This window comes from Coenobita brevimanus, chromosome 99 (assembly GCF_032717465.1).
Source record: "Coenobita brevimanus isolate Jiangsu-jjx chromosome 99, ASM3271746v2, whole genome shotgun sequence".
Classification (NCBI taxonomy): Eukaryota; Metazoa; Arthropoda; class Malacostraca; order Decapoda; family Coenobitidae; genus Coenobita; species Coenobita brevimanus.
The window spans coordinates 14,809,030-14,823,712 of NC_137052.1; positions in this window are offsets into that span (position 1 = coordinate 14,809,030).

Below are 14,683 nucleotides of genomic sequence, written 5' to 3' on the forward strand. Positions count from 1 at the left end.
GAAGTGTGCATGGAAAAGTTTGGAAGGAATGAGAGAGTGTTTTTGATTGGTGATATGAATGGTAAAGTTGGGAATGTGAAGGTGGATGGAATAGTTGGTGAGTGGGGTGTGCCTGCTGAGATAGATGAGAATGGGAGTGCGTTAGTGGACATTTGTGCTGGGAGGGGGTTGGTGATAGCCAATACCCTCTTCAGGCATAAAATGATCCACATGTATACATGGCGAGTGATGAGAAGGTTGGGTGGTGGACTGAATGAAAGGAAGGCAATGATTGATTATGTGTGTGTGGATGAAAGGATGCGAAGATGTGTAAAGGATGCAAGAGTGTATAGAGGTTGGGGGAGTGGACTTTCTGACCACTACTTGGTGGTGGCCAGAATTAGAATGCAAGTAAGATGGAGGAATAGAAGAAGGGAAAGACCAGAGGAAGGAGCAGTTGCAAGGAGAGTGGAAAGGTTACAAGAGGATGAGAAAAAGGCAGAGTATAAGAGAGAAGTGGAGGAACGATTGGGCAAATATGAACTGGAGCAGATGGGAGATGTGGAAGGTGTGTGTAAGATATTTACAGAAGAAATATGTGCAGCATGTGATGTGGTGTGTGGAAGGAAGAGAAGACGGAGGGGGGTGCAAGGAACAGCGTGGTGGACTGAAGAGATGAAACAGGCTGTGGCACAAAAGAAGAAAGCATACAATGAATGGATGAGAAATAGGGGCGTGGAAGAAGTTGAGAGGCGGAAGAGAGAGTTATATGTGGAAAGAAAGAGAGAGGTGAAAAGATTAGTAAGAGAGAGTAAGAAGAGAGTGGATGAGGAATTTGGAAGGAATTTGAGTATAAAGTGGAGGGAATGTAAGAAAATGTTCTGGACAGAAGTGAAAAGAGTAAGACAGGGTGGAAGTGAAGTTAGCAGGGGAGTGAAAGATGAAAATGGTAGATTACTAGTGGAGAAGGGAGAAAAAGTGAGCAGATGGAGAGAACACTTTAAGGAACTGTTGAACGGAGAGGATGGAAGTAATGCGAGTATAAGTGGCTGGGGAATGGCTGGGAGAAGGAGGGAGTTGAGAAGATAGGAAGAAATCAGTAGGATAGAAGTTGTGGAAGCAATGAAGAAAGTTAAATCGGGGAAAGCCCCAGGAATAGATGGAGTGTGTGGTGAAATGCTGAAGCTTGGGGGAGAGATAGTAGTTGGATGGATGTGGAAGATGTGCAGATTGGCCTGGGAGGAAGGTAGAGTCCCGGAGGATTGGAAGTCAGGTATAATTATTCCCTTGTACAAAGGAAAAGGGGAAAAAGAAGTGTGTGGTAATCATAGGGGCATTTGTCTTCTTAGTATAATAGGAAAAATGTATGTTAGGATACTTATAGACAGAGTTAGAGAAAGAACAGAGAAATTAGTTGGAGAAGAACAGGGAGGCTTTAGGAAGGGAAGAGGTTGTGTAGATCAGATATTCATTCTTAGATCTTTAGTGGAAAAGTTGCTAGAGAAGGGAAAGAAGTTGTATGCGGCTTTCATGGATTTGGAGAAAGCATATGACAGGGTGGATAGACAAGGATTGTGGAAAGTGTTAAGAATTTATGGAGTAGATGGGAAGTTGTTGAATGCTGTGAAGAGTATGTACGATGGTGCGAAGGCTGCAGTGCGTGTGGATGGTGAACTAAGTGAATTTTTCGCTTTGAAAGTTGGGTTGAAACAGGGATGTGTCATGTCTCCATGGTTGTTCAATCTGTACATGGATGGGGTAATAAAAGAGGTACAAGGTAGGGTAGTGGATGTTGGAGTGGCCCTGGTGAGAGAGGATAGTGTTTGGAAACTCCCTGTATTGTTGTTTGCAGATGATACTGTGTTGTTAAGTGAAGACGAAGGGGAACTGCAAGGCTTGGTGGATGAGTTTGAGATAGTGTGTAAGAAACGGAATCTAAAGGTGAATGTAGGGAAGAGTAAAGTGATGGTCTTTGAGAGAGGTGAAGTTAGTGAATGTACAGCGAGGTTGGATGGTGAGGATTTGGAAAATGTGAGTACGTTTAAGTACTTGGGTAGTGTGATGAGTAAGGAAGGAGGTTTGGAGGGTGAAGTGCTTGAAAGGGTACAGCAGGGAAGAAAAGTTGCTGGTTCTTTGAAAGCAGTGATAAGAAACAGGGAAGTGAGCATGGAAGTGAAAAAGTTACTACATGACAGTATTGTGATACCAACTCTAACGTACGGAAGTGAAGCTTGGACATTGTTGGAAGGACACAAGTCAAGAGTGAGAGCAGTGGAAATGAGTTATTTAAGAGAAGCCTGTGGAGTGACGTGGAGAGACAGGCTGACGAATGAGGATATAAAGGAGCGTTGTGGTGTGGATGTGATAGGAAGCGTTATGAGGAACACACTGAGGTGGTTTGGCCATGTGTAGAGGATGGAGGGTGAAAGACTGACGAAGAGAGTGTATGTGAGTGAGGTGGAGGGGGGAAGAGGGAGGGGGAGGCCAAGGATGAGATGAAGGGATGGAGTGGAGAGGTATATGAGAGAGGGGGGTTTGAGTTGGGAGCAGGGCAGTGAAATGGCGGGGGACAGGGCGACTTGGAGGCGATTTGTTTGTGGCCACCCCAAACGGGATTGAGGCGTCTGGCAATGGATGGATAGATAGACTTAGAAAAAAATTAAGATTGAGAAGGGCGTGCGTCAGGGAGATACAATTTCAATAAAATTATTTACAGCATGCCTAGAAAGTATTTTCTGAAAGCTAGACTGGGAAAACAAAGGAGTGAACACTAATGGAGAAAAGCTAAACCATTTAAGATTTGCAGAGGACATTATCCTAATCTCAGAAAGAGTGGAGGCATTGCAAGAAATGTTAAATGACCTGAACAGAGAAAGTCTGAAAGTAGGACTCAAGATGAACCGAAGTAAAACAAAAGTAATGTTTAATGCACAAACACCAAAGAGCGTCATCAGAATAAGCGATGAAATTCTTGAAGAAGTTGTGGAGTACAACAGCTTGAGACAAGTACTAAAATTAACGAAAGATTATGATAGCGAAATAAAAAGATGCATTACAATTGGATGGAAAGATTTCGGTAAACATAGAGACATTATGAAAAGTATCTTGCCAGGTTGTAAGCCAATAAACCATTTACAACGCTGGGTGGTAACCATATAACCAAACCATACGTGCTCCTTATGTGTCAACAAGTGGATTGGTGGAGGGTTAGTGCCCCTCCCTGTAAAACAAATAACTCAAAGTCAAATGGCCACCTTTTACGGGATTATGGGGTCTGGCAGTATATACTGTATATATATATATATATATATATATATATATATATATATATATATATATATATATATATATATATATATATATTTATTTATTTATATGTATATTTACGTTGCCCATGAGGAGCGTTGGAGCCCTTTCCAAGCAGTTGGTCCTAACATTTTAGATGAGAGTGACCAGCCACATTCATCCCTAAGTGGCATTAAGTAAGCAATAAACCCCAACCACCCCTTGGAAAAAAAAACTTCACTGGCTCAATCCCATTGAAGCACAATAATTATGTACTAAACCACCAGGCGTCAAAATTTGGTTATATGGTTATCATCCAGCGTAGTAAATGGTTTCCTGGTGTACAGGATACAGTTCGGCCTGTCACTAAGTGTAGAGTCACCCACATGCAGAAGGATGAGGAAAGAATGAAGAAAAGAAAGAAGAGGGAGTGTAAAGTCACCCGAAGGCAGAGGGACGGGGAAAGACTAATATCTATCTATCTATCTATCTATCTATCTATATATATATATATATATCGGTAGAGAGGTGGCCTGCAGTCCTTACGGACCCAGGTTCGAATCCCGGCTGGGGCAGGGAACAGTTTAAGGATTTGAATTTCATTAAATCAGGCTTTAGTGATCTACCAGAAGACCCGCCGACATGTCGCAAAAATACCCCCGCTAATACCAATACACCAGTCCCGTATGAGACAGCCCTAGCATGTATTCAATATGGACAGTGGGTGTTAGCGCCGAAGTGGTGACATGTAGAGGTGGATGGTATGTAGGAGGACTGCTGGGCCTTGATAGCAGGCTGTGAAGCCTATGCCCAGAGTCGGACACATAAAATTATATATATATATATATATATATATATATATATATATTGTTACGGAACAGAGAAAGATAATGTACACTTTAAGTGAGAATACTAAAAATCACTACTGTCCCGCAAAGTTCCAGGTTCAAAACAAAAGAGTTAGGTAGGTAAAATTACAAGTTAAAGTTTAATGCTCAAATTAATAACAAAACATTCAGGACTCATAAGGATAATGTAATGGCAAAAAACAGGTTAAATATATGGTTAACTGCAATAGCCTCTATTAACACGAAATTAGCAAAAGTAAATTTATCTAAGTCAGCCCTGATAAAATGAGAAAGCCGGATAATACTCAGTGAATGCAAGATATATTATTACCGACACAAAATATTACTAATAATGACTGGCAAAATACTCTACATCAATTACAAAAACCTCACTAGGCCTAAGAATTAACACCTTATGCTACACAGTACAAGAAAAAATGCAATAACAGTTATACCCAAATTACACAGCTGCTAGATGGGTGGAGACTTCCTGAGCACCCACCACAATAATAACTGTACAGGGGAGGACAGAGATGTGAACAAAATGAGGAGTAGATCTAAGTCGCAATGATGCAGAGACTGAGCTCATTATATAGGGGCCAGCAGAGCTTGATACGATTTGTAAGAAGGACGCGCAAATGAAGCCAGAGGGGACAAAGAGTTGACAATCCTGCTCTGAACAACAGAAAGAACTACTTACTCTACTATAACGGTAGAAGGGGGGACTGAGGTAGAACACGCTCGTGATCAAACATGCAGCATACTGTACGTTAGAATTACACGAAGGATGATGAAATCATAGCCTATGTAACACCTCCCCACAAAGAAAAAGAAATTTACAAAGGAAATTTCTTATTACTCTAAAACAATCTGTCTAAAGTCTAGATAAGCAATCTGCAATAACATTTTCTTTCCCCTTGACATGTTGTATGTCTAATGAATACTCCTGAAGAAGTAGACTCCATCTTGTCAATCTCTGATTTTTATCTTTAAACTTAGTAAGGAATTTCAGTGGGTTATCATGGGTATAAATGACTATGGAATCAAAACCAGAACACAAATAAAATGAAAAATGCTGTAAACCCAAAATCAAGGCCAAAAGCTCTTTCTCAATAGTTGAGTAGTTCTTTTGAGGTGGAGTGAACTTCTTACTGTAATAAGATACAGGGTGTTCAATACCCTGATCATCCTCTTGCAGCAAAACAGCCCCAGCTCCTGTATCACTTGCATGAACAGCCATCTTAAAAGGCTTAGCAAAATTTGGAGTAGCGAGCACTGGCTGACTTAATAGGATAGCTTTAAGTTTGTTGAAAGAGGATTCACAGTTATCGGTCCAGACAAATTCGACTCCCTTTTTCAGTAGGTCTGTAAGTGGTGATACAAGAATTGAAAAGTTAAGAACAAATCTCCTGTAATAACCTACCATTCCCAAAAATCTTTGTAGCTCTTTCCTACTTTTAGGTCTGAGAAGATCACTTATAACCTGAACCTTAGCTCCTGGTGGTGCAACGTGTCCATCACCAATTACGTACCCAAGGTACTGAACTTTAGCTTGACCAAACTCACACTTTGATAAATTAGCTACAAGATTAGCCTGAACCAAACGCTCAAGAAATTTACTGACATGGCATAGGTGATCTTTCCAGTTGTCACTGAAGATTAATACATCATCAATATAAACAACACACCCTTCCAAACCCTCTGTTACAACATTCATGAGCTTCTGAAATGTGGCTGGTGCATTCTTCATACCATATGGCATTACAGAACATGCAAAAGTCTTTCCTAGTGTTACAAAACATGAGATCTCCCTAGCACGTTCAGTCATAGGTACTTGCCAGTATCCCTTTAACAAATCAAACTTACTTATGTACCTAGCCTTTCCGATCTTGTCTATGCAATCTTCCACGCGAGGGAGAGGGTGTCTGTTTTGGTTATCTGATTAACACGTCTGTAGTCGATGCAAAGCCGCTGTGACCCACCTGGCTTAGGGACTAGAGTGACAGGAGAACTCCACTCGCTCTGACATGGCGCAATCATCTTGTGGTCCAACAGGTAGCCAAGCTCCTTCTGGATGAGAGGAACTTTCACTGGGTTCACACGGTAAGGAGGCAATTTAATTGGCTTTGCGTCTCCAACATCGACATCATGCATCAACACAGTGGTTCTTCCTGGAGTGGCACGGAACACTTGCGGGTACTCCTGCAGTAATGCCGAAAACTCCTGCCTTTCCTCGGGAGGTAGATGAGAAAGCTTAGTCTGGAGATCATTCATGATATCAGGATTCTTCCTCAAACTATCACTCAGGCTCATGCTGCATGGGAGAGCTTTACTTCCAGACTCGGGTGGAACAGCTGCAGTGCAGACTGGGTTATTTTCGTCCCACCTGTGATATAACTTCAGTATGTTGATGTGACAAAGTTGCTTGTTCTTTCTACGATCTGGTGTGGCGATAACATAGTTGACATCACTGCGTTTCTTCTCCACGAAATAAGGACCACTAAACTTGGCTTGAAGAGGTTGCCCATAAACCGGTAGCAGAATCAAAACCTGATCTCCTGGCTGAAAGTGGCGTAACCTGGACTTCTTATCATACCAAGTCTTCATCTTCTCCTGAGCAGCTCCTAAATTCTCTCTTGCCAGCTATAAAGCAGTGGACAGCCGTTCTTTGAACTTCATCACATACTCCAGCAGGTTGACGTCATCTGCCTCCGACAGCCAGCATTCCTTGAGTAACTTAAGGGGTCCTCTTACTTCATGGCCAAACAGTAGTTCAAAGGGTGAGAAGCCCAGTGATTCGTTTGGAGATTCTCTTGCGGCAAATACAACGAATGGAAGACCATTATCCCAGTCTTTCTGATGTTCCAAACAGTATTTCTTGAGCATCGATTTGAGTGTTTGATGATATCTCTCCAATGCTCCTTGGGTCTGGGGATGGTAAGCTGAAGACGTGATCTGGGTGATGCCCAATTCTTTCAGAGACTGCTTGAAAACATTTGACATGAAATTACTTCCCCGGTCTGACTGTACCTCCTTGGGCAGACCAAACTTTGTGAAGAACCCTAGCATTTCCTTAACCACGTTCTTTGCTGAGATATTTCTAAGTGGAATGGCTTCAGGATAACGAGTAGCCATATCAATCAGGGTCAACACATAAGAAAATCCTGAAGAAGTCTTAGGAAGAGGGCCCACAACATCCACCAACACACGGGTGAAAGGCGCCTCAAAAGGAGGAATGGGAACTAGAGGTGCAACCTTTTCGGTCTGATTACACTTCCCCACAACTTGACAGGTGTGACAAGACTTACAATACCAGGAAACATCTCTGAAGATACCTGGCCAGTAGAAGTGTTTCAAAATGCGTGCCACAGTCTTCCTCACTCCAAGGTGTCCTGCCAAACTGGAATCATGAGCCACTCCAATGATATCCTGCCTACAAACACGAGGGATGACAACTTGATGTACAATCTCCCATTCACAGTCGGCTGATGCTGTTGGTGGTCTCCACTTTCTCATAAGTACTCCTGACTTTATATAATAACAAGTAGAAGCACCAGTTGACTCTTCCTCACTGCAAGCAGAGTTAGCTAGACCTTTCAACTCAGGGTCAGCAACCTGCAACTCAACCAACTCTTGACGAGACAAATTATCAACACTACGGGGTACTGCCTCATCTGGTGAGTGGTCCAAATTAGCAAGAAAAGTGTCAGCTAGGATAACATCATCATCATCATTATCCTCTAAGTCACCAGGAACTTTAGACTTAGCCCTAGTGACAGCACATTCAGGGAACACATCAGGGACATCACAATCCTGGGTCGCAGCCACTGGCTCACTAAACACCTGAGGAGCTGGACACACTTGACTTCCACCAATATCATTTCCAAGTAAGAAAGTTACACCTGACATTAGGAGTGTCTCAACCAACCCAACCATAACGGAACCATTAACAAAACCAGACTCTAAATTCACTCTGCACAGAAGGACAGAGAAGTAATTATTCCCTACACCTTGTAAGATTACAGTTTCATCAGAGGAATTAACATTAGAGCCTAGAACACTGGTCAGCATAAGGGATTGGCAAGCACCAGTATCACGATATATTTGAACTGATTTCCTGTCATTACTGTCCAGAGGACTGACAAAACCATCAGACAGGAAATTAGCACATGAACTCTTGAGAGTGTCACCCACGTTACTGCTCAAAAGAGGAGCTCCATCATGAGAATTTAATTTACCTCTCAAAGCAGGTTCAGTTAACTCAGTTAAAGAATTCTGGGAACTCTCAAGGGTGGACACTAGACCAATTGACTGAATATTTAAAGACTCCTTTTTGTTCACATCACGCTGTCTCCTGAAACATTTCTCCGTAGTATGACCAAGCTTACTACAATAAGTACATTTACTTTTCTGAAATCTAGAGGTGAACCTGGTATTTACTTCCTAAGAAACATCATCTTTATTCTCTTTCTTGTTACCTGTACTCTGAGTAGAGGCAACGTACTTACTCTCAGCTTTCCCTTTTTCTTTAGAATATCTCTTGTGAGTGAGAACATATTCATCAGCTAAAACTGCAGCATCAGACAAATTATCTATTCTTCTCTCATCAAGATATAGGCTTACATCTTTACCAATACACCTTTTGAAGTCCTCCAGCAAAATCATCTGCTTAAATTTACCGAAATCAGAATCCACATTCTTAGAATTTAACCACTGCTCTAACAGGTCTTCTTTGATTTTTGTACTAATACTAGTACAAGTAGCAGTAGTACTTGTAGTACTAGTAGTACTTGTTTTTTTGTTTGTTTTTTTTATGCGAGGAAGAAGGAATCAAAGGCCATGAGCCCGCAGTAACAGTTCCCTCCAAGAGAAAAACAAAATACAATAGAGAGCCAAATTCAAGATCCGATCATTTTGAGATGCCTGGACACACTGCGTTTGAAAGACTGGAGATCATAGGCAGCAGGAAATACAGATAGAGGGAGACAGTTCCAGAGCTGACCTGTTGCATAAATGAAAGACTGGGAGTAACGGTTAACTATTGCATTAGAGAGTTGGACAGAAAAGGGATGAGAGTTTGCTGCCAGACGGGTGCTACGCACCCGTCGTAGAGGTTGAGGAATGCAAGCAGACAGTTCAGAAGAGCAGTGACCATTAAAGTAGCGATAGAAAAGAGATAAAGATGCAACAGTGCGGCGAAGAGACAGAGGTTGAAGGGAGTCAGTAAGAGGAGGAGAGTTAATGAGACCAAAAGCCTTTGACTCCACCCTATTGAGAAGAGCTGTATGTGGGGAGCCTCCCAACACATGAGAGTTGTATTCCACACAGGGACGGATAAAACCCCTGTATAGAGTCAACAATTGTGCAGGGGTAAAGAAAGAGCGGAGTCGGCTTAGCACACCCAATCTCTTGGAAGCCGAATTTACAAGAGATGTAATATGATCTTTCCAAGATAAGTCCCGAGTAAATGAAACCCCAAGCATGTTCAAGGATGATGCAGGATTAAGCTGAATATTATTATACATTAATGGGTATACCTGTGGAAGATTTTGTCGGGTTGATAGGTGTAAGAACTGAGTCTTAGATGCATTAAAGACAACCATATTATTTTTACCCCAGTCAGAGATACGAGCCAAGTCAGACATTAGGTGTGCCATAGCCTCATCCCTTGTTTCTTGAAGTAACTGTTGAGATGGGCGTTCTGGGAACCGAATGGAAAGGTGAAGGGTGGAGTCATCAGCGTATGAGTGGATAGGGTTAGATGTACAGCTTAGAAGATCATTGATGAATAAAAGGAAGAGAGTTGGTGATAGGACAGAGCCCTGAGGAACACCACTGTTGATAGATCTAGGAGAAGAACGATGGCCGTCTACAACAGCGGCTATAGAACGACCAGAAAGGAAGCTAGCGATGAAGGCACAGATAGAAGGATAGAAACCGTAGGAGGGCAGTTTGGAAATTAAAGATTTATGCCAGACTCGATCGAAAGCCTTTGAGATGTCAAGTGCAATGGCAAAGCTTTCGCCAAAGTCCCGAAAGGAGGATGACCAGGAGCCTGAAAGGTAGGTGAGAAGATCGCCAGTGGAGCGTCCCTGACGGAACCCATACTGACGATCGGAAAGAAGGTTGTGATAGGAAAGATGCCTTAAAATTTTCCTATTAAGAATTGACTCGAAAACTTTTGAAATACAGGACGTTAAAGCAATTGGACGATAGTTGGAGGGTTGGGAGTGGTCACCCTTCTGTGGGACTGGCTGAATGAGAGCAAACTTCCAGCAAGAAGGAAAGGTACAAGTTGACAGACAAAGACGAAAGAGTTTGCCTAGGCAGGGTGTAAGCACAGTAGCACAGTTCTTGAGAACAACAGGAGGGACCCCATCAGGCCCATATGCCTTGTTAGTACTGAGGCCAGTGATGGCAGAAAATACATCAGCTGAAGAAATTTTAATGTCAGCCAAGAGGAAGTCAGAGGGGAGAAGTGATGGAGGAACAGCACCGGAATCGTCTAAGGTGGAATTGGAGGAGAAAGTCTGTGCGAAGAGATCTGCTTTATCAGTAGAAGAAATAGCTACAGAACCATCAGAGTAGAAAAGAGGAGGGAAGGATGATGAGGTAAAGTTGTTAGAAAGATTTTTGGCAAGGTGCCAGAAGGAGCGGGAAGAATTCGAGTTGGAGAGTTGAGAGCATTTAGTACGGATGAAATTATTTTTAGTAGAGCGAAGAACAGACTTGGCACGATTCCGGGCAGAAACGTAAAGATGATGTCATTCAGGGGTGGGTTGGCTCCGGTACCTTTTGTAGGCCTTCTCCTTGTTGCGGACAGCATTAGAACAAGCGTGATTAAACCAAGGCTTTCTTGCGTTAGTCAAAGGATATGAGAAAGGAATGTATGCTTCTATGCCCGAGAGAATAACCTCCGTAATGCGCAAGGCACACTCAGATGGCTCCCGGCCATGGAAGCAATAATCATTCCAGGGAAAATCAAAGAAGTACTGCCTGAGGGCCTCCCAGTTCGCGGCTCCAAAATGCCACAGACGACGTTTCCACAGGCCGTACCGGAGTGATAGGACAGGTTAAGGTGATAAGGTTGTGATTGTAGGAGCCCAACGGAGAGAAAAGATTAACAGAGTAAGCAGAAGGATTAGTTGTGAGGAAGAGGTCAAGTATGTTGGAGCTCTCTCCAAGGCGGTCAGGGATACGGGTAGGGTGCTGTACAAGCTGCTCTAGGTCATTAAGGATAGAAAAGATGTAGGCTTGTTCACCAGGTGGATCCGTGAAAGGAGAGGAGAGCCAAAGGTGGTGGTGAACATTGAAATCTCCAGGAATGGAGATTTCAGAGAAAGGAGAAATGGACAGAATGTGTTCCATCGTAGAAGTAAGATAGTCGAAGAATTTTTGATAGTCAGTAGAATTAGGGGATAAGTAAACAGCACAGATATATTTAGTCAGAGAATGACAGGAAAGCCGAAGCCAGAGTGTAGAGAATTCAGAAGAATCAAGTTAGTATTAGTACAAGCATTACTAGTACTACTACTTGTACTAGCCTAGTACTAGTACCAGTAGTACTACGAGTAATTATCCTGGTAGTAGTTGCAGTAATAATGCTAGAACTAGTACTAGTACTAGACTAGTACTTGTCTTGTTTTATTACTAGTTCTAGTACCACTACTAGTACTTCTTGAACAACTAGTAGTAGTGCTAGGACTAGTACTAGTTCAGTAGTCATATTAGTACTATTCTAGTACTAATACTAGTAATAGTTTGGTAATAGTAATAGTGTTACTAGTAGTACTTGTACTAGTTCCAGTATTGGTCTAGTTCCATTCTAGTTCTAGTATTAATACTAGTACTAGCCTAGAATTAGACTAGTACTGGTACTAACAGCAGTTGCAGTGGTAGACGTAATCAACTTAATTCCGAGGAGGAAGGGGAGGAAGAGAGGAGGGAAGAAGAGGAGGGGGAAGGAAGAGGAGGTGGGGGAAGGAAGACGAGGAGGGGTAGGGAAGAGGAGGAAGGGGAAGGAGAGGAAGAGGTGGGAGGAAGAGGAAGAGAGAATAGGAAAAGGAGAAGAGGGAATAAGAGGAGGAGGGGGATAAAGAAAGGAGGGAGGGGTAAAAGGATGAGAGACGAGGAAATGGAGGAGAGAGGTAGAAAAAGGAGAAGGAAGAGGAATAGTGGTAGGTGGGGGCGCCCATCATCCACCCACTTAGGCCCTGTTCACACCTCGAACTGCTGAACGAACGCATGATAGGAAGGGAAATATCGGATCACGTGTTTGGACCAGCGATTGAGAAAAGCGCGCGGTAGCGTGTGTGCAGTCCAGCACACTACCACTGTCCTTGCTAACGCGTGTAAGGAAACGCGCGTTTGAAAACTCCTAGTGTGAACAGGGCCTCAGTGTAGTAGTAATCTGTTGTAGGGTAGCCCTACATCAAGTGGCAAGCTAAATGATTTCCTGTAAACCAGGAAAGCATTTACAACGCTGGGTGGTAACCTTATAACCAACCGACAAGTGTTCCCTACGTCACAGCAAGTGGGTTGGCGGAGGGTTAGTGCCCCTCCCCGGAAAACAACTAACTAAAAATACGAACAAGAAGCCTCGGACCAGGACTGACCAAAAGATGACGACTAAGGACCGAACAAAGGACATGATACGGATGGCAAGATGGAATGTAAGGGGTGCAGATGATGAGGTGAAAGAAAGAGAGATTGTCCAGGTGCTTGAGGGTGCGAAAGAGGATGAATATGGATTATCCGAAACTAAATGCTGAGGTGAGAGTGTGAGAGAATGGGAGTATGGATGGGGTATATGTGCGAGACAAGGTGAGAATGAGAGGGCAAAAGAAGGAGTGTGTTTTGTTGTAACAGATGGAAGGAGAATATAAGAGAGTATGGACAAGTTGGCTCAAGGATTGTGTGGGTAAGATTGAAAGTTGGATTACAAATGTAGGCGATTGTGTGCGTGTATGCGCCAACGCAAGATAGTGCAAGCAGAATGAGAGAAGAGTGCTGGACAAATGTGGAAGTGTGCATGGAAAAGTTTGAAAGGAATGAGAGAGTGTTTTTGATTTGTGATATGAATGGAAAAGTAAGGAATGTGAAGGTGGATGGAGCCGTTGGTGAGAGGGGTGTGCCTGCTGAGATAGATGAGAATGGCAGTGCGTTAGTGGACATCTGTGCTGGGAGGGGGTTGGTGATAGCCAATACCCTCTTCAGGCACAAAATGATCCACAGGTATACATGACGAGTTATGAGAAGGGTGGGTGTTGAACTGAATGGAAGGAAGGCAATGACTGATTATGTGTGTGTGGATGAAAGGATGCGAAGATGTGTAATGGATGCAAGACCATACAGAGGTTGGGGGAGTGGACTTTCTGATCACCACCAAGTGGTGGTCAGAATAAAGGTCTAAGTAAAATAGAGAAATAGAAGAAGGGAAGGACGGGTGGAAGGAGTAGTTGAATGAGAGTGGAAAGGTTACAAGAGGATGAGAAAAAGGCAGAATATAACAGAGAAGTGGAGGAACAATTAGGTAAATATGAATTGGATCAGATGGGGGATGTAGAAGGTGTGTGCAAGATATTCACAGAAGAAATATGTGGAGCATGTGAGGTAGCGTGTGGGGTGAAGAGAAAACGAAAGGGGGTGCAAGGAACAGCATGGTGGAATGAAGAGGTGAGACAGGCTGTGGCACAAAAGAAGAAAGCATTTAATGAATGGACGAGAAATTGGGGCTTGGAAGAAGTTGAGAAGATGTAGAATGAAAGAAAGAAAAAAGATTAGTAAGAGAGAGTAAGAAGAGAGTGGATGACGAATTTGGAAGGAATTTGAGTGTCAAGTGGAGGGACTGTAAGAAAATGTTCTGGAAAGAGGTATAGAAAGTAAGACAGGGTGGCAGTGAAGTTAGCAGGGGAGTGAAAGATAAAAATGGTAGATTACTAGTTGAGAAGGGAGAAAAAGTGAGCAGATGGAGAGAACACTGCAAGTAATTGTTGAACATGGAGAGAACACTTCAAGGAATTGTTGAACATAGAGAATGAAAGTAATGCGAGTATAAGTGGCTTGGGAATGGCTGGGAGAAGGAGGAGGAGAGAAGACAGGAAGAAATCAGAAGGATGGAAGTTGTGGAAGCAACGAAGAAAGTCAAACTGTGGAAAGCCACATGAATTGATGAAGTGTGTGGGGAAATGCTGAAGCATGGGGGAGAGATAGTAGTAGAATGGATGTGGAAGATGTGCAGATTGGTCTGGGAGGAAGGTAGAGTCTCGGAGGGTTGGAATTGAGGTATAATTATTCCCTTGTACAAAGGGAAAGGGGAAAACGAAGTGTGTGGTAATCATAGGGGGATTTGTCTTAGTGTAATGGGAAAAGTCCATGGTAGGATACTTACTGACAGAGGTAGGGAGGTAACAGAGAAATTATTTGGAGAAGAACAGGGAGGCTTTAGGCAGGGAAGAGGTTGTGTAGATTAGATATTCATTCTTAAATCTTTAGTGGAAAAGTTTCTAGAGAAGTGAAAGAAGTTGTATGCGGCCTTCATGGATGTGGAGAAAGCATATGACAAGGTGGGT